The 15,872-nt window shown below is 37.7% G+C and overlaps 1 protein-coding gene across 1 annotated transcript in view; it reads left to right on the top strand.

The window, feature by feature from the left end:
• Nucleotides 1-15,872, top strand: part of LOC128231803 (soluble guanylate cyclase 88E-like) — a 100,799-nt gene that overhangs the window by 95 nt on the left and 84,832 nt on the right. The window lies entirely within an intron of this gene.

Here is a 15,872-nt window from a genome sequence, read left to right on the forward strand (position 1 = left end):
GACATTTCATTTTGTTACAAAATAAATAAAACAAACTCACGCAATACAGCACAGACACAATAAAAATATGGTTATACGAGGATTACACCAGGGTTTTATAGACTGTTGCCAGGAGTATCATATTCTCCATTCTCTCACAGAAAGATATACTTGATTAGACACACAGTTGCTGATTTCTATTTTTAAGAATTGTTTATACCGTTATTCACCACGGCTGAGTATGCCAAATGAAAAGTGCGATGTTAAGCCGCACTAACTACATGAAATATGCATATTTGCATTTGAGACATAGCAGGTTTAATGTATGTTTTTTCAAACCTATCTACCTACAAGGCAAGGAAAAACAACAAACGAATGTCGAGAAAAAAACTTATTTCACATAAATACAGCAGGTACTTAAAATGGCAATCCGCAATAATACAACTGAAAGTACATTGACGCGCTTCAGTAAAGGATTTTTAGTTGTAATTATAAAAATGTTAATAAGAAAATCGCCAAAACTTGCAACCCGTTGATTGTTTATTATTTCGTTAACCTTGTGTGCATTTTCAATATTGGCTGGTGTTAAATTTACACAAATATGTAGCAAAATAACGAACATAAGAAACTAAGATAGTTGTAGTTAACGACTAAAATCAGCTAAGATCTTTAGTGAAACGGCCCCCAGAACTATACAATTGCAGATTTAGTAAGTAGCAGAGCCCCAGAACTATACAATTGCTGATTTAGTAACAAGTAGGGCCCCAGAACTATACAATAGCAGATTTAGTAACTAGTAGGGCCCCAGAACTATACAATTGCAGATTTAGTAACTAATAGGGCCCCAGAACTATACAATTGCAGATTTAGTAACAAGTAGGGCCCCAGAACTATACAGTTAAAGATTTAGTAACTAGTAGGGCCCCAGAACTATACAGTTGCAGATTTAGTAACAAGTAGGGCCCCAGAACTATACAGTTGCAGATTTAGTAACTAGTAGGGCCCCAGAACTATACAGTTGCAGATTTAGTAACAAGTAGGGCCCAGAACTATACAGTTGCAGATTTAGTAACTAGTAGGGCCCCAGAACTATACAATTGCAGATTTAGTAACAAGTAGGGCCCCAGAACTATACAATTGCAGATTTAGTAACAAGTAGGGCCCCAGAACTATACAATTGCAGATTTAGTAACTAGTAGGGCCCCAGAAATATACAATTGCAGATTTAGTAACTAGTAGGGCCCCAGAACTATACAATTGCAGATTTAGTAACAAGTAGGGCCCCAGAACTATACAATTGCAGATTTAGTATCTAGTAGGGCCCCAGAACTATACAATTGCAGATTTAGTAACTAGTAGGGCCCCAGAACTATACAGTTGCAGATTTAGTAACTAGTATAGCCCCAGAACTATACAATTGCAGATTTAGTAACTAGTAGAGCCCCAGAACTATACAGTTTCAGATTTAGTAACTAGTATAGCCCCAGAACTATACAGTTGCAGATTTAGTAACAAGTAGGGCCCCAGAACTATACAATTGCACATTTAGTAACTATTAGGGTCCCAGAACTATACAATTGCAGATTTAGTAACTAGTAGAGCCCCAGAACTATACAATAGCAGATTTAGTAACAAGTAGGGTCCCAAAACTATACAATTGCAGATTTAGTAACAAATAGGGCCCCAGAACTATACAATAGCAGATTTAGTAACAAGTAGGGCCCCAGAACTATACAATTGCAGATTTAGTAACTAGTAGGGCCCCAGAACTATACAGTTGCAGATTTAGTAACTAGTATAGCCCCAGAACTATACAGTTGCAGATTTAGTAACTAGTAGAGCCCCAGAACTATACAGTTGCAGATTTAGTAACTAGTAGAGCCCCAGAACTATACAGTTGCAGATTTAGTAACAAGCAGGGCCCCAGAACTATACAATTGCACATTTAGTAACTATTAGGGTCCCAGAACTATACAATTGCAGATTTAGTAACTAGTAGAGCCCCAGAACTATACAATAGCAGATTTAGTAACAAGTAGGGTCCCAAAACTATACAATTGCAGATTTAGTAACAAGTAGGGCCCCAGAACTATACAATAGCAGATTTAGTAACAAGTAGGGCCCCAGAATTATACAATTGCAGATTTAGTAACTAGTAGGGTCCCAGAACTATACAATTGCAGATTTAGTAACAAGTAGGGCCCCAGAACTATACAATTGCAGATTTAGTAACTAGTAGGGTCCCAGAACTATACAATTGCAGATTTAGTAACAAGTAGGGCCCCAGAACTATACAATAGCAGATTTAGTAACAAGTAGGGTCCCAAAACTATACAATTGCAGATTTAGTAACTAGTAGGGCCCCAGAACTACACAAAAGCAGATTTAGTAACAAGTAGGGCCCCAGAACTATACAATTGCAGATTTAGTAACTAGTAGGGCCCCAGAACTATACAGTTGCAGATTTAGTAACAAGTAGGGCCCCAGAACTATACAGTTGCAGATTTAGTAACTAGTAGGGCCCCAGAACTATATAGTTGCAGATTTAGTAACTAGTAGAGCCCTGGAACTATACAGTTGCAGATTTAGTAACTACTATAGCCCCGAAACTATACAGTTGCAGATTCAGTAACTAGTAGAGCCCCGGAACTATACAATTGCAGATTCAGTAACTAGTATAGACTCAGAACTATACAATTGCAGATTCAGTAACTAGTAGAGCCCCGGAACTATACAATTGCAGATTTAGTAACTAGTAGGGCCCCAGAACTATGCAATTGCAGATTCAGTAACTAGTAGAGTCCCAGAACTATACAATTGCAGATTCAGTAACTAGTATAGCCCCAGAACTATACAATTGCAGATTCTGTAAATAGTAGAGCCCCGGAACTATACAATTGCAGATTCAGTAACTAGTAGAGTCCCGGAACTATACAATTGCAGATTCAGTATCTAGTAGGGCCCAAGAACTATGCAATTGCAGATTCAGTAACTAGTAGAGTCCCAGAATTATACAATTGCAGATTTAGTAACTAGTAGAGCCCCAGAACTATACAATTGCAGATTTAGTAACTAGTAGAGCCCCGGAACTATACAATTGCAGATTCAGTAACTAGTAGGGTCCCAGAACTATGCAATTGCAGATTCAGTAACTAGATGAGCCCCAGAACTATGCAATTGCAGATTCAGTAACTAGTTGAGCCCCAGAATTATACAATTGCAGATTCAATAACTAGTAGAGTCCCGGAACTATACAATTGCAGAATCAGTAACTAGTAGAGCCCCGGAACTATACAGTTGCAGAATCAGTAACTAGTAGAGTATCGGAACTATACAATTGCAGAATCAGTAACTAGTAGAGTCTCAGAACTATACTGTTGCAGAATCATACAGTTGCAGATTCAGTTACTAGTAGAGCCCCATAATTATACAGTTGCAGATTCACTAACTAGTATAGCCCCGAAACTATACAATTGCAGATTCAGTAACTAGTAGAGCCCCGAAACTATACAATTGCAGATTTAGTAACTAGTAGAGTCCCGGAACTATACAATTGCAGATATAGTAACTAGTAGAGCCCCAGAACTATACAGTTGCAGATTTAGTAACTAGAAGAGCCCCGGAACTTTACAATAGAAGAGCTCTAGAACTATACAATTTCAGATTCATTTACTAGTAGAGCCCCAGAATTATACAATTGCAAATTTAGTAACTAGTAGAGCCCAGAACCATACAGTCTCAGATTTAGTATCTAGTATAGCCCCAGAACCATATAATTTCAGATTCAGTAACTAGGAGAGCCACCGAACTATACAGTTGCAGATTCAGTAACTAGTAGAGCCCCAGAACTATACAATTTCAGATTCAGTAACTAGGAGAGCCACGGAACTATACAATTGCAGATTCAGTAACTAGTATAGCCCCAGAACTATACAATTTCAGATTCAATAACTAGTAGAGACCCAGAACTATACAGTTGCAGATTTAGTAACTAGTAGAGCCCAAGAACTATATAATTGCAGATTTAGTAACTAGTAGAGCCCCAGAAATATACAGTTGCAGATTAAGTAACTAGTAGAGCCCAAGAACTATAGAGGTGCAGATTCAGCAACTAGTAGAGCCCCAGAACTATACAGATGCAGATTTAGTAACAAGTAGGGTCCCAAAACTATACAATTGCAGATTTAGTAACAAGTAGGGCCCCAGAACTATACAATAGCAGATTTAGTAACAAGTAGGACCCCAGAACTATACAATTGCAGATTTAGTAACTAGTAGGGTCCCAGAACTATACAATTGCAGATTTAGTAACAAGTAGGGCCCCAGAACTATACAATTGCAGATTTAGTAACTAGTAGGGTCCCAGAACTATACAATTGCAGATTTAGTAACAAGTAGGGCCCCAGAACTATACAATAGCAGATTTAGTAACAAGTAGGGTCCCAGAACTATACAATTGCAGATTTAGTAACAAGTAGGGCCCCAGAACTACACAAAAGCAGATTTAGTAACAAGTAGGGCCCCAGAACTATACAATTGCAGATTTAGTAACTAGTAGGGCCCCAGAACTATACAGTTGCAGATTTAGTAACAAGTAGGGCCCCAGAACTATACAGTTGCAGATTTAGTAACTAGTAGGGCCCCAGAACTATACAGTTGCAGATTTAGTAACTAGTAGAGCCCTGGAACTATACAGTGGCAGATTTAGTAACTACTATAGCCCCGAAACTATACAGTTGCAGATTCAGTAACTAGTAGAGCCCCGGAACTATACAATTGCAGATTCAGTAACTAGTATAGACTCAGAACTATACAATTGCAGATTCAGTAACTAGTAGAGCCCCGGAACTATACAATTGCAGATTCAGTAACTAGTAGGGCCCCAGAACTATGCAATTGCAGATTCAGTAACTAGTAGAGTCCCAGAACTATACAATTGCAGATTCAGTAACTAGTATAGCCCCAGAACTATACAATTGCAGATTCAGTAAATAGTAGAGCCCCGGAACTATACAATTGCAGATTCAGTAACTAGTAGAGTCCCGGAACTATACAATTGCAGATTCAGTATCTAGTAGGGCCCAAGAACTATGCAATTGCAGATTCAGTAACTAGTAGAGTCCCAGAATTATACAATTGCAGATTCAGTAACTAGTAGAGTCCCAGAATTATACAATTGCAGATTCAGTAACTAGTAGAGTCCCGGAACTATACAATTGCAGATTCAGTAACTAGTAGGGTCCCAGAACTATGCAATTACAGATTCAGTAACTAGATGAGCCCCAGAACTATGCAATTGCAGATTCAGTAACTAGTTGAGCCCCAGAATTATACAATTGCAGATTCAATAACTAGTAGAGTCCCGGAACTATACAATTGCAGAATCAGTAACTAGTAGAGCCCCGGAACTATACAGTTGCAGAATCAGTAACTAGTAGAGTATCGGAACTATACAATTGCAGAATCAGTAACTAGTAGAGTCTCAGAACTATACTGTTGCAGAATCATACAGTTGCAGATTTAGTAACTAGTAGGGCCCCAGAACTATACAATTGCAGATTTAGTAACAAGTAGGGCCCCAGAACTATACAATTGCAGATTTAGTAACAAGTAGGGCCCCAGAACTATACAATTGCAGATTTAGTAACTAGTAGGGCCCCAGAAATATACAATTGCAGATTTAGTAACTAGTAGGGCCCCAGAACTATACAATTGCAGATTTAGTAACAAGTAGGGCCCCAGAACTATACAATTGCAGATTTAGTATCTAGTAGGGCCCCAGAACTATACAATTGCAGATTTAGTAACTAGTAGGGCCCCAGAACTATACAGTTGCAGATTTAGTAACTAGTATAGCCCCAGAACTATACAATTGCAGATTTAGTAACTAGTAGAGCCCCAGAACTATACAGTTTCAGATTTAGTAACTAGTATAGCCCCAGAACTATACAGTTGCAGATTTAGTAACAAGTAGGGCCCCAGAACTATACAATTGCACATTTAGTAACTATTAGGGTCCCAGAACTATACAATTGCAGATTTAGTAACTAGTAGAGCCCCAGAACTATACAATAGCAGATTTAGTAACAAGTAGGGTCCCAAAACTATACAATTGCAGATTTAGTAACAAATAGGGCCCCAGAACTATACAATTGCAGATTTAGTAACAAGTAGGGCCCCAGAACTATACAATTGCAGATTTAGTAACTAGTAGGGCCCCAGAACTATACAGTTGCAGATTTAGTAACTAGTATAGCCCCAGAACTATACAATTGCAGATTTAGTAACTAGTAGAGCCCCAGAACTATACAGTTGCAGATTTAGTAACTAGTATAGCCCCAGAACTATACAGTTGCAGATTTAGTAACAAGTAGGGCCCCAGAACTATACAATTGCACATTTAGTAACTATTAGGGTCCCAGAACTATACAATTGCAGATTTAGTAACTAGTAGAGCCCCAGAACTATACAATAGCAGATTTAGTAACAAGTAGGGTCCCAAAACTATACAATTGCAGATTTAGTAACAAGTAGGGCCCCAGAACTATACAATAGCAGATTTAGTAACAAGTAGGGCCCCAGAACTATACAATTGCAGATTTAGTAACTAGTAGGGCCCCAGAACTATACAATTGCAGATTCAGTAACTAGTAGGGCCCCAGAACTATACAATTGCAGATTTAGTAACTAGTAGGGTCCCAGAACTATACAATTGCAGATTTAGTAACAAGTAGGGCCCCAGAACTATACAATTGCAGATTTAGTAACAAGTAGGGTCCCAAAACTATACAATTGCAGATTTAGTAACTAGTAGGGCCCCAGAACTACACAAAAGCAGATTTAGTAACAAGTAGGGCCCCAGAACTATACAATTGCAGATTTAGTAACTAGTAGGGCCCCAGAACTATACAGTTGCAGATTTAGTAACAAGTAGGGCCCCAGAACTATACAGTTGCAGATTTAGTAACTAGTAGGGCCCCAGAACTATATAGTTGCAGATTTAGTAACTAGTAGAGCCCTGGAACTATACAGTGGCAGATTTAGTAACTACTATAGCCCCGAAACTATACAGTTGCAGATTCAGTAACTAGTAGAGCCCCGGAACTATACAATTGCAGATTCAGTAACTAGTATAGACTCAGAACTATACAATTGCAGATTCAGTAACTAGTAGAGCCCCGGAACTATACAATTGCAGATTTAGTAACTAGTAGGGCCCCAGAACTATACAATTGCAGATTCAGTAACTAGTAGAGTCCCAGAACTATACAATTGCAGATTCAGTAACTAGTATAGCCCCAGAACTATACAATTGCAGATTCAGTAAATAGTAGAGCCCCGGAACTATACAATTGCAGATTCAGTAACTAGTAGAGTCCCGGAACTATACAATTGCAGATTCAGTAACTAGTAGGGCCCCAGAACTATGCAATTGCAGATTCAGTAACTAGTAGAGTCCCAGAATTATACAATTGCAGATTCAGTAACTAGTAGAGTCCCAGAATTATACAATTGCAGATTCAGTAACTAGTAGAGTCCCGGAACTATACAATTGCAGATTCAGTAACTAGTAGGGTCCCAGAACTATGCAATTACAGATTCAGTAACTAGATGAGCCCCAGAACTATGCAATTGCAGATTCAGTAACTAGTTGAGCCCCAGAATTATACAATTGCAGATTCAATAACTAGTAGAGTCCCGGAACTATACAATTGCAGAATCAGTAACTAGTAGAGCCCCGGAACTATACAGTTGCAGAATCAGTAACTAGTAGAGTATCGGAACTATACAATTGCAGAATCAGTAACTAGTAGAGTCTCAGAACTATACTGTTGCAGAATCATACAGTTGCAGATTCAGTTACTAGTAGAGCCCCATAATTATACAGTTGCAGATTCACTAACTAGTATAGCCCCGAAACTATACAATTGCAGATTCAGTAACTAGTAGAGCCCCGAAACTATACAATTGCAGATTTAGTAACTAGTAGAGCCCCGGAAGTATACAATTGCAGATTCAGTAACTAGTAGAGCCCCAGAACTATACAGTTGCAGATTTAGTAACTAGTAGAGCCCCGGAACTTTACAATAGAAGAGCTCTAGAACTATACAATTTCAGATTCATTTACTAGTAGAGCCCCAGAATTATACAATTGCAAATTTAGTAACTAGTAGAGCCCAGAACCATACAGTCTCAGATTTAGTATCTAGTATAGCCCCAGAACCATATAATTTCAGATTCAGTAACTAGGAGAGCCACCGAACTATACAGTTGCAGATTCAGTAACTAGTAGAGCCCCAGAACTATACAATTTCAGATTCAGTAACTAGGAGAGCCACGGAACTATACAATTGCAGATTCAGTAACTAGTATAGCCCCAGAAGTATACAGTTTCAGATTCAATAACTAGTAGAGCCCCAGAACTATACAGTTGCAGATTTAGTAACTAGTAGAGCCCAAGAACTATATAATTGCAGATTTAGTAACTAGTAGAGCCCCAGAAATATACAGTTGCAGATTAAGTAACTAGTAGAGCCCAAGAACTATAGAGGTGCAGATTCAGCAACTAGTAGAGCCCCATAATTATACAGTTGCAGATTTAGTAACTAGTAGGGTCCCAGAACTATACAATTGCAGATTTAGTAACAAGTAGGGCCCCAGAACTATACAATAGCAGATTTAGTAACAAGTAGGACCCCAGAACTATACAATTGCAGATTTAGTAACTAGTAGGGTCCCAGAACTATACAATTGCAGATTTAGTAACAAGTAGGGCCCCAGAACTATACAATTGCAGATTTAGTAACTAGTAGGGTCCCAGAACTATACAATTGCAGATTTAGTAACAAGTAGGGCCCCAGAACTATACAATAGCAGATTTAGTAACAAGTAGGGTCCCAAAACTATACAATTGCAGATTTAGTAACTAGTAGGGCCCCAGAACTACACAAAAGCAGATTTAGTAACAAGTAGGGCCCCAGAACTATACAATTGCAGATTTAGTAACTAGTAGGGCCCCAGAACTATACAGTTGCAGATTTAGTAACAAGTAGGGCCCCAGAACTATACAGTTGCAGATTTAGTAACTAGTAGGGCCCCAGAACTATACAGTTGCAGATTTAGTAACTAGTAGAGCCCTGGAACTATACAGTGGCAGATTTAGTAACTACTATAGCCCCGAAACTATACAGTTGCAGATTCAGTAACTAGTAGAGCCCCGGAACTATACAATTGCAGATTCAGTAACTAGTATAGACTCAGAACTATACAATTGCAGATTCAGTAACTAGTAGAGCCCCGGAACTATACAATTGCAGATTCAGTAACTAGTAGAGCCCCAGAACTATACAATTGCAGATTCAGTAACTAGTAGAGCCCCGGAACTATACAATTGCAGATTCAGTAACTAGTATAGCCCCAGAACTATACAATTGCAGATTCAGTAAATAGTAGAGCCCCGGAACTATACAATTGCAGATTCAGTAACTAGTAGAGTCCCGGAACTATACAATTGCAGATTCAGTATCTAGTAGGGCCCAAGAACTATGCAATTGCAGATTCAGTAACTAGTAGAGTCCCAGAATTATACAATTGCAGATTCAGTAACTAGTAGAGTCCCAGAATTATACAATTGCAGATTCAGTAACTAGTAGAGTCCCGGAACTATACAATTGCAGATTCAGTAACTAGTAGGGTCCCAGAACTATGCAATTACAGATTCAGTAACTAGATGAGCCCCAGAACTATGCAATTGCAGATTCAGTAACTAGTTGAGCCCCAGAATTATACAATTGCAGATTCAATAACTAGTAGAGTCCCGGAACTATACAATTGCAGAATCAGTAACTAGTAGAGCCCCGGAACTATACAGTTGCAGAATCAGTAACTAGTAGAGTATCGGAACTATACAATTGCAGAATCAGTAACTAGTAGAGTCTCAGAACTATACTGTTGCAGAATCATACAGTTGCAGATTCAGTTACTAGTAGAGCCCCATAATTATACAGTTGCAGATTCACTAACTAGTATAGCCCCGAAACTATACAATTGCAGATTCAGTAACTAGTAGAGCCCCGAAACTATACAATTGCAGATTTAGTAACTAGTAGAGCCCCGGAACTATACAATTGCAGATATAGTAACTAGTAGAGCCCCAGAACTATACAGTTGCAGATTTAGTAACTAGAAGAGCCCCGGAACTTTACAATAGAAGAGCTCTAGAACTATACAATTTCAGATTCATTTACTAGTAGAGCCCCAGAATTATACAATTGCAAATTTAGTAACTAGTAGAGCCCAAGAACCATACAGTCTCAGATTTAGTATCTAGTATAGCCCCAGAACCATATAATTTCAGATTCAGTAACTAGGAGAGCCACCGAACTATACAGTTGCAGATTCAGTAACTAGTAGAGCCCCAGAACTATACAATTTCAGATTCAGTAACTAGGAGAGCCACGGAACTATACAATTGCAGATTCAGTAACTAGTATAGCCCCAGAAGTATACAGTTTCAGATTCAATAACTAGTAGAGCCCCAGAACTATACAGTTGCAGATTTAGTAACTAGTAGAGCCCAAGAACTATATAATTGCAGATTTAGTAACTAGTAGAGCCCCAGAAATATACAGTTGCAGATTAAGTAACTAGTAGAGCCCAAGAACTATAGAGGTGCAGATTCAGCAACTAGTAGAGCCCCAGAACTATACAGATGCAGAATCAGTAACTAGTATAGCCCCGGAACTATACAAATTGCAGAATCAGCAACTAGTAGAGACCAAGAACTATACAATAGCAGATTCAGTAACTAGTAGAGCCCCAGAACTATACAATTGCAGATTCAGTAACTAGTAGGGTCACAGAACTATACAATTGCAGATTCAGTACCTAGTTGAACCCCAGAACTTGCATATTTAGTAAGTAGTAAAGCCCCAGAACTTTACAGTTACCGATTCAGTAACTAGTAGAGCCCCGGAACTATACAATTGCAGATTTAGTAACTACTATAGCCCCGGAACAATACAGTTGCAGATTAAGTAACTAGTTCAGCCCCAGAAATATACAATTGCAGATTTAGTAACTAGTAGAGCCCCGGAACTATACAGTTGCAGATTTAGTAACTACTATAGCCCCGGAACTATACAGTTGCAGATTCAGTAACTAGTAGAGCCCCGGAACTATACAATTGCAGATTCAGTAACTAGTATAGCCCCAGAACTATACAATTGCAGATTCAGTAAATAGTAGAGCCCCGGAACTATACAATTGCAGATACAGTAACTAGTAGAGTCCCGGAAATATACAGTTGCAGATTTAGTAACTAGTAGAGCCCTGGAACTATACAGTTGCAGATTTAGTAACTACTATAGCCCCGAAACTATACAGTTGCAGATTCAGTAACTAGTAGAGCCCCGGAACTATGCAATTGCAGATTCAGTAACTAGTATAGACTCAGAACTATACAATTGCAGATTCAGTAACTAGTAGAGCCCCGGAACTATACAATTGCAGATTCAGTAACTAGAAGGGCCCCAGAACTATGCAATTGCAGATTCAGTAACTAGTAGAGTCCCAGAACTATACAATTGCAGATTTAGTAACTAGTATAGCCCCAGAACTATACAATTGCAGATTCAGTAAATAGTAGAGCCCCGGAACTATACAATTGCAGATTCAGTAACTAGTAGAGTCCCGGAACTATAAAATTGCAGATTCTGTATCTAGTAGAGTCCCGGAACTATACATTTGCAGATTCAGTAACTAGTAGAGTCCCGGAACTATACAATTGCAGATTCAGTAACTAGTAGAGTCCCAGAATTATACAATTGCAGATTCAGTAACTAGTAGAGTCCCAGAATTATACAATTGCAGATTCAGTAACTAGTAGAGTCCCGGAACTATACAATTGCAGATTCAGTAACTAGTAGGGCCCCAGAACTATGCAATTGCAGATTCAGTAACTAGATGAGCCCCAGAACTATGCAATTGCAGATTTAGTAACTAGTAGAGTCCCGGAACTATACAGTTGCAGAATCAGTAACTAGTAGAGACCCAGAACTATACAATTGCAGAATCAGTAACTAGTAGTGCCCCGGAAGTATACAATTGCAGATTCAGTAACTAGTAGAGCCCCAGAATTATACATTTGCAGGTTTAGTGACTAGTAGAGCCCCTGACCTATACAATTGCAGAATCAGTAACTAGTAGTGCTAAATAGTTGTTTTTCATTTTTGAAATACGTCTATGTTTGCACATTGCTAGATATAGATATAGATGGTAATTATTTTTGCTGTGTTTAGTAAACTGCATAACTCTACAGGGTGGTCAGTTATCTCTTTTACATCAGCTATTTTGGGTGTTCGATCGTATGCATGTATAAATGAAGTAGAAAATAGAAATCCTTGCTTTCTGGGGTTACGTGGACTGCAAGTTGGCAACCATCTTTATAAACCAGTATAAATATGTATGTTTGTAGCATGTGGCACTGATAAAATTAATATGAATTGTATTAATAGAAGAAAACAGCGATTGGTATTGCGGGAGTCAATTGGGAAAGAACAACACAAAAACTGGGAGTATAATGTAACAAAAATGTTTAAGGACTTAAATCTTGAAGTTTTTAGTAGTTATCAAGCATATGTGTCTAAAGATAAGGTTAACAGTGCTTTGTATATGCATTTCTACTCAACAATATGTTGTAGCAGACTTTGGCAGAACTGTTTTAGTAATTTAGTAATCTGTAATGACCATTTTCTATCTAATTATCTGATGTTGTTAAAATCATTATAATTGAAACACTTTGACATGTTTTCAAGCATGGTAAACCTGACAGTGGTGCAGTATAACTGAATTTCTGTATTTAGCATTATCGGCTCAACAATAGCAAAGTCGTATCTCATAATTTTGGCTACCCCACATCGCAGCTCGAAGTACTATGTGTACGGTTAAATCAGTTAACGTTACTTCTCTTTTTTAAAATGACAATATATTCTCTGTTTCTTTTTACCATTCTCTCTTGCAGCTTTCGGTTTTCATTTACCAAATCACATACTCTGTATTAATAGGTTTCACACCGTATGGTGCTCATGTTTTATCATTTTAAATATTTGTGTAAATACTGAGGCCACACCAAATTGATATTTCGTTCCGCGGATTTACCGCTTCTATTTTTTTGAAAATGTAAAAAAAATATTTTTTTTTGTGCGCCCGCACCTTCATTTTGATCGCCAAGCAGATTTTTTTCAGGTGATGATTTATTAAAAGGCTAAAAATAATCAAGTATAATTTTTCTACGCTAGTTTTCGTGTTTTTGTAAAGGGAAGTTACCAATGCGTAGTGTTTTTATACTGTATATCGATCGGTTTAGCATGGGTTTCAATAAATTCAATCAAAATGGCGGCTTCCGGTATAAACAATGTGGCTCGAATTTTGGAAATTAAATCTTATTTTTGACAATAAATATGTCTTGACCATGCTTGAAGTCATTGTTGATCGTCTCGTGCACTAAAGGATCATTATTTAAAGCAATCATTATGCAATAAAGCATGTGTATCTGAGACTGGTAGCGATTTTATTGCGTAATTAGTGACTCGTTTTGAATGGAAATCGGACAGGTCAACTTAACTGTAACATGAGTCATTGTTTGGTCCAAATTGATGTATCAAGCTCATTTTTGATCAAATTCTGATAAAACAACAGTTTTGAACAAATATCTTTTCACAAATAGCGATATAAACACTGGTCTGGATATACCTCAACATAAGTAAGCCTAAGTTTATCACCTTATATTTTGTTTTTATTTGCAGCATAATCCGGGATTGTAATGCACTTGTCAATTGTAACCACTGCCCCGCCCACCCCTTGCCCTTGTTCCAGGAGTATACCGGGAACAACAAAGGCAATGGGCTGTGTTTTGACCTTTCAGGTGGCCCTGCAGTGCCTAGTGAATGTGGTTTTGTCTTCATATTGAAAATAGTCGGGAATGGGCCTCACATAGGTATTCGGGTTGCGGGGCCATTTGGCAGGGATTTTACCACCAGTGTGTCCCTGCAGGTCGGGTATTTTACCCGGGTTTTGAGAGACCTGAAGTCGAAAGTCCCCGCTATTCCGGACTTAGGGGGGGGGGGGCATATACAATTGGCTGGTGCATAAAAACATTTAAATAATAAAAAAAAGTACTCTGAAAAATACCCTTGTTCTTTTTGTTTTAATAAGCACATGTCATTGCATTTCCTGTGACAATAAAAACAAAATTTAGTCTATGTTATATGGAGTCTGATGTTTGGTGATGCCTGTGTAAGTGATCATTTTTTACAAATCCAAAATCAATCCTAAGTTATGTCTAAATACAGTTGCATAATTATGATGTTAAACTGATTCAGGTAGATTTATATAAGTCGTTTCAAACTTTTTACCAAAAGCAGGGTTATTACTATTATGAATGATCGTCATATTAAAGTACGTTTTAATTATATAAGAAATTAGATTTATCCATATAATGTTTGTACTAAACACGGATGAATAAATAGTATGTTTTCTGACATTTTCCCAATGTCCATTAGAGGTTCAGTTCAAGATGGCATTAAAATGGGTTTTAGGGCAATTATTTTGAACAATCTTTCTTATCTATATTGAATATAAGGAAAAATATATTTTTCGCTCTTCGCTCGCTTCGGTTTTTATGAAAACTGACAAACTTTATTTTTATTTTTTTTCGCTCGCTCGCTCCAATTTTTTTTTGGCAAAAATCCGAGGAACTAAACATTAATTTGGTGTGGCCTGAACTATAGAAATAAGCTACTTGCCGTTTTTTAGCAAAATAAGAAATGATAATGTAATAATGGTTAATAAAGAAATTAAAGTTCTTTGCCACACTGATGTGCTTGTATTACATTACGTTTCTCTTTTTCTTACCCATCAAATTATTTTTCTTGTAAGGTCAAAACGATTTTAACGACAGTTCCTAACAATTCATAATAATTTAACAATATGTGAACTGAATCAGTCTGTTTAGTCTTCTTTACCTCAAATTTCAGTGACAATGTACTCATTACGTAAACCTTTGTTTTGAACTGTATATTTGAAGAACATTGATGCGACTGAAATAAAGTATCAACATGTTGCCTACAGATATGCACGTAGGCCTGTCCCTGTCTATTGCGATAGAGCTGATCTCTGTGCAGAGCGCGTGAGATACTCGCGTCAATCATCTCTCACACACGGGCTCGTATAACCACTCCACTTCATCAGGAACATGATTACGTCCCTATGCAACTGTCAAACATGATTTAAAACCTGGTAGTGAATCTAATATATTATATTTATATACGTCTTGTGTGATCACGTATATTTTTCTTTAACCTTCAACACAGAAGTACTGATGCCAACAACAGGGGGTAATTTCTACCGCTCACAGGGGATCATTACAAACTCTAGGGTGTTATTTTCAAAGACATATTCTGCATCCTCTATAAATAGTTATTGTGCCTGACAAAATATGAAAGAAATATTGTAGTAATTAGAACACCTCATTCAATAGCGGTGTAATGCAAATACATAATATTATGTGTTTAGTGATTATGGTAAGCTGCAAATAAGTCAGTGGAATCATTATAACGGTACACTTCTGCATTCCTGTAACCCCATCTTCCAGATGTACTTCAACATTGAACCTAACAGAACAGAACCTAACTTTATATTCTAGATTGCAAATCTTCACTATGTGACCTGCTCACATGATAAAAATTAAACCCTCACTATCAAGCTTACTTACTTGAGTAACATTTTCTCTCAGGTAAAGCTGTACGATTGTAGATGTTCTGCTACAATTTGCTGCAGATAGGATAGTAGAAGTCCAGCCATACCTCCTTAAAAAGTGCATATGAGATACCTTT

This window comes from Mya arenaria, chromosome 4 (assembly GCF_026914265.1).
Source record: "Mya arenaria isolate MELC-2E11 chromosome 4, ASM2691426v1".
Taxonomy (NCBI): domain Eukaryota; kingdom Metazoa; phylum Mollusca; class Bivalvia; order Myida; family Myidae; genus Mya; species Mya arenaria.